Here is an 18172-nt window from a genome sequence, read left to right as displayed (position 1 = left end):
TCACATGACTAACATTATCTGCTTGCTTTGTACTAATTTTGCTTTGACTGAAATTAGTTGTCAGACCTCTGTTTATAGCCTAATTACCTTTTTCTGAAAAAAGGAAGTAGAAGAAATAACAATAAATTTGTAATGCAAAAGCTATAAGTTTGTGGTATTAGTACAGATTAGGCATGGGTCTAGAAACAGGGTTTGAAAATTATGTCAATGATTCTGGAAAAGCCTTGTGCTTCTCAGAAGGATTTTGCTAGTTCTCTCCTCATTGTTTAGTGTCATGGTTATGATGCATGGCCACACAGCCTTAAGAGTGAATAGTGCTCAGGGTAGCTACAACTTAGTGTCATCTATGGGGATTTTATTTGGCTTTCTTACCAAGACAGCTAGAAAATCAAATGTTCACACTCAAGACCATGTGTTGGCAAATTTTTCTGTTAAGGACCAGATTGCAAATATTTTAGTCTTTATGGGCCATAGAGTTTCTGTCACAACTACTCAGCTCTGCTGTTGTCGTGCAAAACAGCCATAGACACTATGCAAACAAATGATTGTGACTGTGTTCCAATAATATTTTATTTATAAAAACAGGCAGAAGGTCAGATTTGGCTCACAGGCCATCGCTGACCAACCCCTGCTCAGGACAATTCAACCAAAGAAATGTGGAAAGAAACTAGTGTGTGCATAGCACAATACACAGTGAGTGTTCAACAGATACATTTTGGATAAAAATACATATCAATTAAAATTTAAAACTACTTTATTCAATAGCAGAAATGTAGTGCTATCTTCAAGTCAAAATCTATTGGTTTTAAAAAATTAACTGTTTTAGTGACTTGTTATAGTCAACAAAAATAAGTAATAGATGAATATAAAAGGGACATAGAGGAAAGGTAACCAAATGCACCCTGTTTATGGAAGCCCAAGGCAAGCTCTTGCTCTGCACAATTAGTCATAGAGAATGTCACTATGTTACTATACGATACGTGTAATAACATGCTTGCAATTATGCCCTTCTGCCATGGAAATAAGGGAACATTGCAGAAAGTGTCAGCTAAGTCAGCGTGATGTGAAATATGTTTTTTAAAGATATGCATCAAAATGAGCAGCTTCTTAAAAATTATCTCCCTTGAAAGGATGAGCTTCAATGATTTCATAAGGAAACACCAGATTTGGGAATAAAAGTTATTGATCTCATTTTTGGTGCTGCTTCTTGCCTTATGTCCAGTTTCCTCATCTGTATTACAAGGATTGAACCAGATGTCCTGGGGTACTCAAACCTTGACTCTAAAGCCCTATGATTCAATACTAGCTTGAACCATTTCCTTTTTAGTTAGAGGATCTCTAATTTATTCCATCATGCCTTTTACCTAAGGGTGAAATATTGCACTGCCTCCATTTTCTCCTTTACTAAGTAAGTTTCCATTCCACTCCCCCCACCCTACTGCAACCCCTCACAGTAAGAGTCTCATCATCAATGTGAAGGCAGCTCATCTTCCTGCTGGTAGCCAGGGACAGGGGGACAGCAGCCCAAGGCCCCTCTCCAAAGTCATCTTTGGCATCTTGAGCATTCCTCAGCTGGAGGGGCTTTCCCATTCAGTGCCTGGACCATTGCCAAGAAGATCTGTCCAGCTGTAAGCCTGATTTTATATAGTTATTTTCACTTATTTTTTATTTTGCAAGATGTAAACGAATCTGTTTAACTAGGAAATCACGTCCCTTGAAAGTGATTATAACCTAATTTGACATGCAGTATTTGTATACTTATTCTAGTGTTATGATGCATTCACTCTGTTTACATAAATAGAGATTTCTGTATAATTACTACAAGATAATGTAAAGAGTTAATCACATGAGATCCCCAAAAATCTCATTTGGGTTAATTTTTTTTTTATTTGAAAGTAAAATTTCCTTTGGAAATAAAGTGGGCCCATTTCCAAAATGTTCTATAAATCTTCTTGAAGAGCCTTACAAAAACATCTGCTTTCTTCATCATTGTTGTTTGCTCATTAATTGATACAGTCAGGTAATATACTGTGTACCTAATATGTGCTAGATACCAACGAAGATCAAATAGACATGTGTGTTGCCTTCAAGAGCATTCCATCTAAACGAGTCTGGTCACAGTTTGTGGAGAAAGGTGAAGAAGCTCTGCCTTGATCTTGTCTGCTTATCATTCACAGTCACTATGCTTTCTTCATAAAAATACAATGGAAGAAGTATACAAGAATGAATTTGCATAGAAAGAAATATCAAGAGGAGAGAGAGAGAGAGACAAAATTAGAATGAAACTCTAGAGGAAGAGTTGCAAATACTTGGAAGGTTTCCTTTCTTTATATCTTAATTGCAAAGAAAGGAATTTCCCCCAAAATGAAATATTTTACTGAAACTAGAAAGGGGAACAATCACACAAAGAATGACCCACTAGTTCTGCTTACATATCAACTTTAAAAAGACCTAGTGGCCTATCTTCCTGAGGTTACATAAATGCTTCTCTTTGCGCTTGTTTGCTTCCATTCATTCCATTGTACCATCTGCTCAGCTCTCTCTTAACATCTCTGAGAGTTAAAAATTAGGTAGAGGACTGCCAAAGTACACCAAGCTGTGTGAATAGTGAAAGAGGGCTGGACAATCATCTATACTGGGATCTATTTTAGAAAGGTGAGGCTGTCACTCCATGTGCACACGTCACAACTACCATCCTCTCTCATCACTTGCACTGGACGCTGCGCATTAACAATTTTTGGATAGGACTTGTATGGAACTCATCCTAAAAAGAATTGAACCAGGGATGAAAAAATATCTTCATTTCTCCTAGGAGTATTATTCCCCTATCATCATGTTCCAATCCTCCTCTCAAATCTTTGGGCTCTCCTCTTTATTGTGTTTTCTAGAAGACAAATGACATTTAGACATAACTATAAAGTAATGTCTTCAGTGAACTAGAACAACTACTTTTTTTTTTATTATGAGTTCCATACAATTCCTATCTAGACATTATTAGAATAAGAGACAGAGACTCAGGAATGAAATGGATTACAGGAATTGCCTCTGGTCCTCTTAAAAAAAAATCCAAGTCATTGTTTTAAACCCAGGATCCCAATATTTCAATAAAATTTTATTCAAATCAGTGTACACTGACTAAAGTATCTAATCTGTCTAATGGTTCATGAGTCCAATGAATTTACTTCAAAAAAGGAATAAGTACATACCATTTGGCAATGAGGTCCTACATAACTAAAAAATATTGTTTATCATAATGAGCATTGTATTATACCACTATTTGTTCAACTAGTTATTCCTAACTTATTTCTATATAATTGAATTATTCTTAAACCATTAGTTAGGGAAGACTTAAAGCATAATACCCTACATATACAGCCAACTTGCTGTTTCCACACAGGTCCAAATTCCACATTGTTCTCCCATTACAGACACAGTATAGGGCATTCACAGTGAAGGATCAAAATGATGTGCTTTGGGTCTTAGTTCTGCTATTACCATGTTCCTAAGAGCAAGTTACTCAACCTTTCTGTGCTTTCGTTTCACTTTCTGTAAAATGGGAATAACAGCTCTCATTGTTGTGAGGAATTAAATAATGTACACACAGAGGGCCCTTGGAGCATGGCCGGGCACGCGGGAAAGGCACAGTAACGCTTGCTCGTTGTACTGGAAGCAGCAGTGACCACAATGGCCTCGGGTGGCATTTACATGTACTTACTCTTTATTTTCCTTGTTCATACATTCAGCCAATAGGAGCCTAAGGTAATGATGGATTTTCTATTTAAGTGTATGTATGCTCCTTACCCCCCACATCCTCACCATAGCTTTGTCTTCCATTAACATAGCTAATTGTGAAGTGACTGTGTTCACGACCACTTGCTTATTTGCATGTTTGACATTCCTAGTGGATTCACTCACTTGACACTAGCCGCAATAGATGAAGCTGCCTGATGAAAAGTTCCTTTTTATTGTCCACCTCTCATCTTTGGCCTACTTTCCTTTCCAATTGACCATATTCAGCCATCCCAGACTATAGGAGGTGAATACATGTGAAGTACAGAATTTCCAAGTTTTGCCTTCTCTCCCCTTCCACCAATCAGTGCCAACGTACGTTTATTTATTTTTGACATGAGTTCTTTGTTTTCATTAATCATCTTAGGAAAAGAAATTAGTCCTCCTGTGGCATCTCTAGCCTTTTCATAGTGTCACATCCAAGCTGACTTGATACAGTCTCAGAGGAACGTCAGGAAGTTTCTGAGGAGCATCTTCTCAGAGGCAGGGGAGTCCATAATAGCGCCACATGCCCCAATTTTGAGGCAACTGCCCCAGTTTTAACATGCTGTCTCCTGTGTTCCTGAGAGCAGATCTAATGTTCTCTTCCTCCAGGTCCCTGTTGATTGCCTCAACTGTGATAGTGCTGCTTAAAGCGGCAAGGGAATGGGGTAGAATTGGAGTTATCCAAATCACAAACATGTCGGATGGGACTCACAATCCAATAATTGACACTCTATGAGGTCTCCCTGAGGGTTGTCAGGTTTTCAGCAGAATATTAGTTGGTTACTTAACATACTCTATTGTCTTCAATTAAATGCTTTAAATCTGGAAGCTTTGCTAAATTTTACCAAATAAGATAATTAGAAAATGGAATCCCTCTTGCTTTTAGTTGGTATAATAAAGGGAAAGCATTCTCCTTCATTACTGTTTTCTCCACACAGGAAGAAAATGCAGTATCATGAACGCCTGTGTCTGGCCTGCTTATGAAAGTGTTCATAGACTCATTTAATGCAGAGACTCATCCTTTCAGATTTTTCAGTTAAGGGACATGACAAATAGGTTTTTTGGTTTTGTTTTAATTTTCTTTAAGCTCTAAAATGCAACATTTTGGATTTGAAAAACCCAAATAAAAGACAGAAACTATCAGAAGTATCTTGATAAATGTCATATTGGTTTCTAAGTAAGCTCAGGAAAGAGCTTTATTCAAAACAGGATGAAAAATTTTCTGGCTCATTTTCTACAGATATAACTTGCTTCTGTTGTGACATGGCCAAAGAGGGGGAAATGTTAGATGTGAAATGTGTAAAAAGTGACACACAGAGAAAAATGAATGCTTCTAATAATATATTACTATAAGAGAAACAAAGTGATTGAGTAATGTCACTCTAATGACTTTTCTCCAACAGCTAGAACACCTGCTCCCGCATTTTGTTCAGGTGGTTTTTTTTTTTTTGCTTGGTAGAACTACTTACTGTAAGAATAACCTACATAAAGTCATTTACCAAGGTGACTGAATTACCTTCTGTGAGGGTGTTAAACTGTCCCAAATTGGAAGACCAAATAAGAATCTGGATGTTGGAATGACAACATACTGGGGAACGCTGAGAGTTATTCTCATCCTAACTGTATGGGCTCCTACTGTGGGTCTCAGACAGCCTTTGAGAAATTCTCACCAAGGCCCAAGGACCATTTTACAGATTGCCTTTCTAAATTTCACAGTGAAACAACCCAGACTGAAATGCATCAACATGTGTGAAGGACTGTTAGGCAGCTCGTCTATCTCTCCCTAGATCTCAATGCTTGTTACAAAGATGAAGGTTCAGTTATTCCTCCAGCTCAGAATTCTCATTTGACCTATGGCAAATGTCATCAGTTACTGGGGTCCTATTTATTTCTATTGAGTGGGAAGAAATCCACCCTATTTATCATAGGGATCAAATATAGGCAAGAGACATAAACCTGGTTAAAAATTTGCAAGTGTTTGGAGATCAATATTAATAATAATTTTGGTGATATTTGATAAAAAGTAATTATTAATAAGTATTTATGAACAGGCTTGGGCACTGTAAACACATTTCTTATACCAGATTCCTGATTTATCGACTTATCTAATTTATATGCCATAAAAACATATAGTCATCTCGATGCCATATATCCTTGAAGCACTGACATCTGCTATTCTAGAAAAGGCCATTTCAAATAGTTTTCTATTATAATAGCTGAACTTGTTTCTTAATGGGATTCAATAAGGTTTCCTGAGTAGAGTGAAAAATAACACTCAAGTCCATTCTTCTATGTCTTCCAAGTTAAGATCTAGCAATAATTACACATCCTTCCTAAAGGATTAGGATCCAAATTTTGGGACATGAGAGTCAGTGGCAAGAATTATGCAATGATATTCTTGAATTTTAATTCTTTTATAAAGACTATTATGTTTGGTCTGAATTTAATGGGCAAAAAATTAGACATTGTCCTAAGTCAGAAGGAGAAACTAGAGTATAGATATTAACACTTGTGGGGCAGTATTGAAAGGGGCCAATCCAATCTTTCAGACTTTCCCACCACCAGTGTCACTGCTTTGGAGTTACAAGATCCTGAGTTTACAGATAGCCTTAGCTGTGATGGTATATTCTGAGACTTCATTTGGAATACATCTTGATAGGTAAGTCAAGTGTCCATTTGAAGGCAAGATCTGAATTTTGTGTCTATTTGTGTTTGTAGTTTGAATTACAAAAATGTTCAAAACAAGCATGATGTCATTTGCCAATGAGTTGGCTGGTTTGTGGATGCTTTGGCTGGCATGGAATGTCTACACCTTTACACACCTTATTCTTAATCTGAGGAGTTGTACTTGGAGTGTCTACAAATGGAAATTACCATCTAATGTGTGTGTGATAGCAAAATTTATAATCTTACACTTGATTAGGTCATGCAGGATATTATTCATAATAAGCTACAGGTTTGTGTGGTTTAATTGAATAATATAACCCTTGTAAAGAACTTAGATGAAGGTCTGGTGCATAGTACACTCACAATTAAGTTAGACTCTAAGTAAGTGTCATGGAGCCATATATCTTAGAGAGAAATGGCTTTAAAAGTCATCACGTCCATATTGATTTGGGGGGAACACAATTCAGCCCATAACAGTAAATGACATACAAGTCATCCAGCCAGTACATGAGGACAAGACCCACTTTGTCTATTTCCCCTTGATTCCAATCTTAGGTTAGTGTTTGTTGTGTGGGCCCTACAATTCACACTTTTTCACAGATTAATATCTATGTGGATTAGCTACCTAACACCACATGCTTGGAAACTTAGGCCTTTTGGGTGAGCATAGATGAGCACGTTTCAGTGAGCAGAGCCTAGATATAACACCTCTGATGCCATTTACTTTTCAGGGACTATAAAGCATTGAGTGCTGACTGTGAAGGATCATTCCTACCACTTTTTTAAACAGTAAAACAGCAACAAACATGACATTAAAGTAAACTGTCTAAATTGAAACAAATTCATCTGGCAATTGTTTAGCATATAAGTAGACAAATGTGTATGAGAATGTTCATCAGGCCTAACTGTCAGTGTGGTGGGAACCTCCCGGCACGGGGAGAAAACCTTCAAATGTGTACAGGGAAATGCCTTTGGATGAGTAAAGTCAGTGCTGCATTGTGCCTAATTAGAATGGAGACTTTGGAAAAGTTGCCATGTTCATCTTAGGCAAACCACTACTTAGCAAGTTGATCAGGGGCCCTGGGGCTTTCGAATAAACAGTACTCATTTCATGGCTGTGAATGACGTCAAAGAAGGATGCTAGGTCCACTCCTATCACTTGGTAAAAAGAAAAGCATTAGGGGCCACATTGGTAGGTGAGTACTTTGGGGAGATATTGAGGAAAGTTTATTAGAGAAGGTAACATCTGACCAGGATTTTAAATGAGGTCACAGGTAGAAATGTGGGGCAAGTTATGGCCTATTTAAGTGGTTTGGTGTGGCTTGTGCCAAGAGACGTGTGAGGGGAGTGAGATGGAGATGGGAGTTAAGGTGTGAAGGCTGGGTGGAGACACATGGGGAGGGGCCTTGTGTATATACTGAAATGTCCACATATTGTCTTTTGGACCATGAGGACACCAATATTTGTTTTTCCTTTTTTTAATTTATTTTTCCAGCTTTATTAAGAAATAACTAACACATAACATTATGTAAGTTTAAGGTTTGCAATGTGTTGATTTGATATATTTATAAATTGCAAAATTATTACCACCACAGTATTACCTACCACCTCCACCCTATCACACAGTTATCATTTCTTTTTTGTGGTGAGAACATTTAAGATTTACTCTCTGAGCAACATTCATTTGCTATCATCACCATGCCATACACTAGATCATCAAACTTATTAATCTTAAACTGGAAGTTTGTACCCTGTGTCCAATATCTCCCCATTTCCTCTATACCCCAAACCCTGATAAATACCACTCTACTCTCTGTTTCTCTAAGTGTGTCTTTTTTAGATTCCACATACAAGTGATATCACACAGTATTTCTATTTCTCTGTCTGACTGAATTTCACTTAGTATAATGCCCTTAAGGCCTATGCAAGTTATTGCAAATGACAGGATTTCCCTCTTTTTCATGGCTGAGTAATATTCCATTGTATCTATATACCACACCTTCTGGGATATCTAGATCAGGTTTTATCTTTTTAAGGTGGACATTTCTATGAGTAATGTAGCAGAAGACCCAGAGGGACACCCTGGAGCTATTTTGAGTCAAGCAAACTGTGATGACAAGCTTGACTGTGGCAATGTCAGCAGAGATAGAAAGTGGAAGGCAAATTTGAGAGAAGTATAAGATCCACAATTAACAACATGTGGTGATGGATTAAATGCTGAGCCTGAAAGACTGAGCTTTTCCTTCCTTACCCTTCACATAGCTTTATTGGTGTGCCTCAAAACAATATTTTGCTGAGACTGTTAAGTGTTTTCTCCAATAAAAAAGAAAAAAAATGACTAAAACAATTGCCTATAGATAGCATAAAAATGTACTACTCACTATTGTTATTGAAAAAAAACCCAACAACCTGCTTACTCAATCTCTGATTCAAAAACCTGTTTACATTAACAAGTTAGTTGGAAGTAAACCTACAAAAATGAATGCCAGAACTTCATCAGTGACATGAACAACTTCTTTGCTGAATAGGAAAAGGGTTTTGAGTATTTTCTTAGCATTTTATGCTGTTCACTATGTAACCATTATAGACCCAAGACACTTTTAATCTGTATTATTAACATTTTCTCCATCATTTTCATAAGTCTAGACAATGAACCCAACAATGTACCAAGCCCTGATTTGCAGCATATGCTAATTTTCAAGGTATAAATACACCCACCATGGCTGAGTACAAGCTACCAACATGATGCTATTGAACACAGAGCAGGAACAAGATGTGTAGCAGCATACCATCCTGTGGTATTTCTACCCCAGAAATACAGTAGACTTAACTACCTCAGGAACATAGATGAATGTGGCAAGATAATTAGGAAGAATAAGTATTGATTATATATTATCTTTATAATATAATTTACATAATTATGTTTTCCTTATTTATTGTTTAAGAAGTTGTACCTAAAAACCTGCTTGTGAAATACCTTAACCATTAACTCTCACAATACAGTAGAAGTTGGCCTCAGCACACCACTATTCATGTTAGAGACACACTGAGGCTTAGCAGAGAACTCTGGGGCAGTTGCTCAGAGACCCGGGGTAATGAGGCTCCATTATCTTATAGCTGTACCTTCTAGAAAGGCTGCCTCTGAAGTTCCCACAGAAAGGGGTGGGGAAGTCATGAGACCTGGACAGAAAGTCACATATCATTTTCCTCAAAATATCATTTTCTAGAATTTGCTTAAAATATTGCAATTCACTAAAAGGGGTGCTAGCAAGTGTTGTCTTCCTAATGCTCAAGAATTAAAAACATTGAGTGAATCTACACCATTGTCTCCGCTATGGTCACAAAACCACAAGATTAAAAAAAAATCTTCTTATAGGAAACCAAAAATCTCCCTACTCGAATTTGTGCTTTATCCAGTCTTCCCCACCAGTATGTAGAACTATATTCGACCAGTTATTCATGACTAAAATTGGGGGTATATGTCCCTCCTAAATCCAATAATCAGTCAACTCCTCCTCCAACATATGATTTGCTTCTTCCATTTCTTGCCACCCTCACTTTCAGGTCCCTACTCCGAATCCACAGCACCTGTCCCTAGGCCTACTTGAAGAGCTCCTGTCTCCCAACTGATCGCTTCTTTCCCATCCCCCCTCCCTTCAATCCATTTCCCATGGAGCAGCCAGAAAAAATTTTTTTTTTAATGTTAGTCAGATTATGTCACGCCACTGCTTACATTTGTTTTCCATTAAGCTTAGAATAAAATCCAAATTTCTTACTTTGGCTGATAAAATCCTATAGACTTTGGTCCTGTCTCATTCTCCAGCCACATCTTGTTCCATTTTCCCCTTTTCAAATACTTCAGTCACATGAATGTGTTTGAGCTCCTTGAACACATCAACTCTTTGCATAAGCCATTCACTCTACCAGGAATGCTCTCATCCTTGTCTATGAGTACTCAGCTCAAATGTCTCTTTATCAGAAATATCTCCCTTGATTGTCTAACCTTAATTAGGTTCTCCTTAATGCTTTATCATAAAACCCATCGTACTGACCACAATTTTAATTATGAGTCAGTATATGCATGTGTTTGATGTCCATCTCCCCTACTAGACTGGCAATTCATGAAAGCAGTATGTTTAATTTGTTCAATATAGTATTTGCTGTGCTGAAGTACTGCCTGACACATAATGAGTCCTCTTGGAGAATGGGAGCGGGGAGAGAAGAGAAAGTTAAAACGAAAGAGAAAGAAGAACAGAGAGAAAAAAGAAAGAAGGAGGGAGGGAAGGGAAGAAAGAGGGAGGGAGGGGGCAGGAAGGGAAGGGAAGGAAAGAAAAACGTAATCAAGCTAGAATGTTTTCATTTTTATCCATTTTGTCACCGAAAAACTCTGTGACCTTGAGTAAGTCACATGATCTCTCGATGTCATTTTTCCTGCCTATAAAATGTTTCAGGCTCATCAGAAATGGGATACTCTCAAGAATGGAGACAATTCCCTGCATTCTGGGGGAGGAAGAAAGTTAGAGCAGAAAGGAGATACACCTAGAAACAGGTTGGTCCTACTGTGGGGTTGGGTCTCTGGGGGTGGAGGAAAGGCAGAGAGACAAAAATATCCAGATAACTGTGTTTTTCTGAGAGCAAGGAAGACCCATCCAAGGAAATACAGAAAGTCTATTAAGAAGATGTTACTGCATGATCCTTCTAGGTAGATGGGCTCATGAACTTCCCTACCCCCAGCATTACCCAAGGACCATGATTCCCCAGTGAAGGAGAGGGGAACAGAAGAGGGCCTGGGAGACCCTGAATGCCTGATAGTTAAGCATGAGGGGAGCCTCAGTGGTGATCTGTATGGATTGGTGACTGTGGCAGGATTGACACATGCCCAGTGGACAGGTGCCAACCAAGGGCAGGTGCCCCACCCCCTGTAGTCATCTCCATCACCTTGATGCTATCAAGGGCTCCAGAAATGAGAGACACCATCAGGGATTTGATGGGAGAAAATTAAAGTGACTGAAATTACATTTCTGTTTCCTGTAGAACAGGGCCTTGAAATAGAGAATGATTTACATAGTTAGAGTTTCTTGTATACCTGAAATTGTGAGTTGAACTCCAACACCATTACATAATAATTTTGATTAATGTCCTTTGTCTTCCACCTCATTGACCATGTGCTTTTGTTCCTGTCATCACTCACTCTTGTCTCATTCTCTGTCTCCCTCTACCTTCTCCTTGCTTCTTCCTTTTATTCTCCTCTCTCTCCAGTATCCCCCTCCAGAGGTTTCCTGTGTACCCCACACTACCTTCTAGCCCACAGCACCCAGAGCAAGAGAAACTGAACCCTGAAATGAAGGCTGGGTCTGGTCTCTGCCTTCATCACGGACCCTCCAAGCTCTGCGGCCTCAATTGTGTTTTCTGATGCTTTATAACCTGTCTCTCATTCTTACTTGTTCTCCCAGTGGCTTCTCTGAAGACTCCCTTTTCCTTTCTTTTTCTGTTTGTCCTTTGGAATCCTCTGTGATTTCACTAATAAAAACATTTCCATTGAACAAAAACCCCTTAAAAAGAAAAAAAAAAGACCTCTGTGCCTGTGAGATAATGGCCAAAATTCCTTGCCTGACTTCCAAGACGTCTCCAAAATGGAAGATTCTACACCATCACTGCCCCCATGAGCCTCTCATAGAAGCTCTTTCCTCCAGGTAGACCTGAGTCTACTAAATTCATACATTTCTTAATCTTATCATATTCACAACTTTTGCATATGCTGTTCCTCTACCTAAAGTGACTGCTGTCCTCCTCTTCACCTGTCCTAATGTTATGTGTCAAGGAACCACTGAAGCCATTCCTGAGCACTTCCTGTATGCCCTAGCCCATAGAATCACTCCCCCTCACTTCCAACCCGTATAGCCTTCATCCTTCTCTTGGGCCCTAAGCACTCACTGTCATATAATGTTATGTATCCTTTTACCATATACGTTTTCCCTGCTGAATGAGATCATTAGCTCTTCATGCTCAGTGACTTATCTTTTTATTGATATTATTATTAACAATGAAAACAGTGTATATAAGTAGCAGGCTCCTCCTTAAAGATACATTGAATAACAGTTATTGAATGAATCAATGGTATCCACTTCATACATGTTTATTAATTGAATAATGAGATATGGGAGGAACAAAGCAAGTATGTATTGAATAAGCGAATGCCTGAAATGAAGCCAACAGACTGCCCAGATGTTCTTACCCAAGGGGAAAGTTCCACAGTTCCAAGTCACAGTCGGATGATATTTACAAGGCTTAATACCATCTTTACTGACTTATCTTGAGTTTTCACTGATATCAGAAATAAATGTTTTTGTAATGCAGCCTGATTTAAAATTCTTGGCATATATGAGCGTTTTATTCCTAATATGACTATAATCATTTGTTTTCTTTTGATATAATTTAACTCAGAGTTACTATATCGACAGCATTAAATTTTTTTGATGGCCCAGTAAAGCTAAATGCATTTCAGAAGCAAATCTGGGCCAGAGGACATTATTTTACGGATTAGAATATGGAGGTACAGAGAGGTTAAATATAGCATTATGTCCCCAAGACACACAGCTAATTGGTGAAAGATCTGGTCTGGAATACAGATCCCTTGAGTCCCCATACCATGTTCTTTTCTACATCCTGCTGCCTCTATTAGTGGAAGAATGAAAGGGCAATCTGCAATGTGGACATTCCCTTCCCCTCTATACTATGCTGTGAGTAAGAGAAGTGTAATTTGCAGCCCCATAAAAAGTCTTGTGGCAGTTCCTCTCAACTCAGGCAAAACTGAAATTGGTGTAACCATGGGACCAGGCAAACACGGGACAACCAGGTTGAGTGGGAAGGCAATGTTGAAACTTCAGCCATGAAAATGCAGGAGTGACCACTGTAAAATGAACCAGCCCCACCCCACATTTGCTTTGTCATCCAGGACCTCAATCCCTCCTTAATCAAGAGCTTTTGTTAACTCCATCTGACTCACCTTGACTAATGACTTTAAACTTGTCTCAGCTCTGTGTTAACAGGAAGTTCAATTGCCTGGTCCTCCAGTGTCACATATGTACCTATTAGCAGTGGCCTGCTCTTGACAAGGACTTAATCCACTAATCCTGGTAGGTGGTACAGAAAAAATAAAACATGTGGCTAGTTAACTAAAAGACTGGATTCTAGGGACAATTCTGCAGTTAGCCAACCGTGTGGATTTGAGATTATGCATTCAGTCTACACATTTGTAACAAAAGAGGGTTGGAGTAGAAAAATGCTTTTCATATGGTGTTCCAAGAAACACTGGGGCCTCCCAGAGGGGCCTCTGTGGTTTTATCAGCGGAGTTATCAGGTTAGGCATCCACACCTCCCAGCCTGACTTCAACCAGAGCTGCTCTATTTTAATCTGCATCAGTATCCCACACAATGCTTAATCAGAAAAATATAAAACAATTCTGCTTTAAAAAACAATAATAATAATTTAAAAAAGCCAGACAAAATTACCTTAGAAATCAACTGGAGTAGCTAATCTCTAAGTTGCCTATCAAGTCATTCAACCTATGAGACATTGGAGGAAGGCTAGGACTCTTGGTGCCTTTCAAATCGCACCAGGTAGGTCTGATCCTACCTGAGATCTGTCCGTATTGTTGAAGGTACCCACCACAGAAATTCTGGGAGAAGCCCATCTTCCTCTGGAGGGTCCTCTCAGTCCAAAGCAAGCCAGGATTCTATGTTACGTTATGACAGATAACATAAATTCCTTGCAATATTTCCTATTGTTTAGACCCACTGTGAAAAAGCTCTGGGATCTTATGAGGGTCTGACTTAACAAGTTTAATTCAACTCAATTCAATCACTGAACATCAATTATGTGCTATCCATTAGCTTGGTACTATTCTGCTTTTGCACGGACATTTGTCATTTTGTAGTTGTTGTTTATCTGTCTGTTTTTCCCTACTTAACTCAGAAACTGTTGTCCTACATCTCTGTAGAGTAAGAAAGTTTAGGGACTGGTGTTCTTTTTTCTTTTACTTATTTCCATTGAGTTCTTCCCATTTCTATTTAGCACCAACTAAGCATCCATTACCAAGCTAGGTGCAGGGATAAATAGAAGAAAAGTTTAAAAGATATGGTCCCTGTCTTCAAGGATTTAGAGTGTATCTGGGAGAAAAACCTTTCACACAACACCAGCAGGTAACAACTACCTGCAAAGATAAACACTAAATTTGCTTGGTAGTGCGGCAAAAGTGAGACTGGGGCAAACTGGTGTTTTCAGAGGTTGGACCTGTTTGTTGAAGGGCTAAAAGGATTTGGACACAAAGAAAGAATGACTCCTTAAGGGGGATGGGGGAAAATGGAAGACAAGCCCCAAGGACCACCTGCTTTGGAGCGAAAGCTGGCTATGTCACAGAGCCCAGGTACCCAGCCTCTGCCACCACTTCAGGGGAAGTTGCTGGTCAAGCCACTTACCTGTTCTAGATCTCAACATCTTCCCAACGAAATCACCTCTTGGGCTCTTATTGATCTCAAAGACGCCTGTCTATTTAAATGTGTTTAGTGCTTGCCACATGCTTAGTGCTTACTACCTGTGAGACAGCCACAAACTATTATTACCATAATCATCATTTACCACCTGCCTGCCTCACTTGAACCCATTACTCACACCATCCCTCTCTCAGAAAGAGCCTGTGCCATCTCCCAGGGTTTGTATACCTGCTCTTTGGGAGATGAATTTACTAAATGTTAAATTTTAAAGTGACCACTTCCAAATGCTTGGGGGAGCTTAAAAGGGAAATGGTATATTATATTAGGATTTTTCAGTAAAGTTTTCGGCATATTTTTCAGGAGGTGAGGTGGGTCAGTTCCCCTCAAAGGCAGTAAGAGGAAACAGCTTACTGGGTGACTTAGGAAACATAAGAGCCAAGATATCTTCCAAAGGAGGGGGGCAGCCCACATGTGAGCAATCTTCCACATTTTCCTATTTCTTCCACGATACTGTTTTCCTAAGCCAGCAATGATAATCTGGGAATAAATTCACATTTTCTAAGGGAGAAAGACTGCCAAGCTTGTTAATCTCATGCAGATGTGATGTTACTTTTACTGTGTAGTAATATGGCTTCTTAAAAAACAAGTTGAGGTGGGGTGGGGTGGGGGAGAAGCCCACCGAAAAAAACAACAAATATTCGCCAACCCATATGGTCAGTAATTGCTGTTTAATAGTCCTCCTATTACAAACCTAAGAGGCAGCAGCCTGAATTACCAGTAGAGTATTAATAAACAGGAATGAGTTAATAGTGCATAAAGACCTTCTAGTGGAACAGTGGGGGAGTTGAATATTCTTTTCTTCAGTCAGCTGTAAGTAATTACTGCATGGTGTGCTTCTGACTATTACCATAACAGAGCAATTGGACGTGAAGAATGGATAATAGTACGGACATGGAGGTATTTTTAGAATATCAGCAGTGAAGCAGGTAACTGGCCGACTCCAGTAGAAACCTTTAAATAAGTTTAGAAGACTTTTTTTTTCCCTCTCTCCTTATGACATTTAGCCAGGATAGAATTTTAAAAAGATCAATCTAATAAATTATTTAAAATAACTTTACAAAGAGGATGCCTGTGATATGTAAATAAGAAGGCAAGAAGGGAGGAAGGAAAAGTCTGCGAAGCCCAGGCGGACAGGAGGCATCTCGCCGACGTTACTGTAACTACATAATCACAGGTTCCTTCTCCCTCCTCTGAGAGTACAGCCTGGATACGAATCTGCTTGACTGGCTCCCACTGGCTGCTCAGGTGAAAGTGAAAATATTCAAATCAGAGCTGTAACTATGATTGCTGGAGTTGTGGGTTTTCTAAAATTGAGTTAGTCATCCTCGGTGATTTAATGATGCATATCATTTATTTTAAAACATTATTACAGGGGCATTGACTGAGAGCTGTGGCGTCTTCTTCGCGGGACTGTCCATTATGCAATGCGGCGGGGTATGTCCTGGGCGGCAGCGGGCTGAGATATTGTCTAATGGCACCACATATGTTCTCATATGAAAACAGCTTGAGACTTTGATTCAGAAAACAGTAATTTTGCAAATGCACACAAATATCATTTAAGGAATATTAAAAAAAAATTTTTTTTCGGGGTATATATAGGTCCTTCTCCTGCCTCCCAGTTGCATGGGCCTATGCTGATTTTTCAATTTGCAGGTTTGTTAAGCATCATGGAATGTTTTGGTTCTCAATCAAGAATATTCTTCCCAAGTGGTTCCAAAGTCCTACGCTTGAAAATAAACGTGTGTCCTCTTTGTCTCCTAGCAGCATGTGTTCCAACATACAATAGCACACAGGACAGAGCCAGGCAATGCTTTTGATTGAACTGTCCTATAGGTTTTTAACCTGCCACTCTTAGGCGCTGGAACAGCTCTCGTCAGGCCGGGTGGCATGCTTGCTTCGTTGGGCAGTGCTGACAGCTGTGTCCAGCGGTGATATTTAGGAGCCGGGACCCAAGTCCTCCTCCGGGCAGGATTCCTGTCCTAACTTGTGGCACAGGAGCTGACCAGAGGATAAGCTGCTTCCGTGCTAATGACCTCAGGGTCCCATCTGAGATAAAGAGGTGCAGCCTCTGAGACAGGTGGTGATGCTGAACTGATCTCTGCCCACTGCTTTGGAGTCCTCATCATTGTATCTGAGCTCCAACAGCCAGTGTATTCTGGTTCATCTAGGCACAGCACCTTTCTTGCTAAAAGATACTGCGGTGCAAATTTACAGTTCTGTATTTCACCTGGTTAGCTGGTCATTCTTAATAGAAGTCAAGGGCACTCTTGGGCCGGCCGAGTGGCGCAATGGTTAAGAACTGGCTTGGGACGCCAGAGGGCCCCGGTTCGGATCCCACATATGAGGGCCAGTGACACTGCCCTCTACAGCTAAGATGCTGAACAACAGCTCAACCTGGAGCTGGGCTGCCCTGAGTCGCCGGCAACGGCGTAGGCTGCAGCCCCTGTGGCAGTGGGTTGCCATGGGCTACCGTGTGTAGCCAGCAGCCAGCGTGAGCGGCCAGCAGCTGCAGTGAGCGGCCGTCCAGAAGCCGGCGACTGATCTGCCTCGCTTGGGAAGAGCGCAATGATGGTGCCAACTTGGGCCAGTGAAGCCACATCCTCCACTAGAATGAAGAACAAAACAACAGCAATTTGTCTGTTCCCCTTCCCCCAATTCCCCAGCATTGTTCCCATCCCCCCAATTCCCCAATTAAAAAAAAATCTTTAAAAAAAAAAAGGGCACTCTTGAAGAGGTGTTACTGTGACCCAGGGAGAGCGGCAGCTTCTCAACGTCAAAGGAGAATAGCTCTATTTTCCTTACATCTTCTGAAAGTTGAGGACAAAAGAAAGTCTGGCTAATTAAATGCCAATGTTTAACAAAGTGTTTCACATAGGACAAAGGTCAATGGTTATTTCTAGAAAGTGCTCAGGGTTTCATGATTTCAGTGTTTGGCATCTCTGTATTTTTAATTTAGTGAAATTTGGAGATACTTATAACTGACTTTGCATGTGACTGCACTATTTGTGGTCACGAGTGTGCCCCCATTTAAACTTATTCCACACAACGATTAATCATGAACTTCCCAAGGGCAAGGGCTAGACCTCTGGGGTTCATACCCCAAATTTTCTCTCTGTCCAAAGCACCAGCACAAAGGCTTCCCTGAGAAAAGATATCACCAACAATCAGAGCTGTTGCT

General features: G+C 39.8%; 1 long non-coding RNA gene across 1 annotated transcript in view; it reads right to left on the bottom strand.

Annotated features, from left to right (window-relative positions):
• LOC109379295 (uncharacterized) overlaps positions 1–18172 on the bottom strand; it is a 131596-nt gene that overhangs the window by 32826 nt on the left and 80598 nt on the right. The gene's annotated exons all lie outside the window — the stretch shown is intronic.

The sequence above is a fragment of the Hipposideros armiger genome, unplaced genomic scaffold, assembly GCF_001890085.2.
Source record: "Hipposideros armiger isolate ML-2016 unplaced genomic scaffold, ASM189008v1 scaffold_2, whole genome shotgun sequence".
In the NCBI taxonomy this organism is placed as follows: domain Eukaryota; kingdom Metazoa; phylum Chordata; class Mammalia; order Chiroptera; family Hipposideridae; genus Hipposideros; species Hipposideros armiger.
This window is presented reverse-complemented; position numbering and strand designations above follow the sequence as displayed.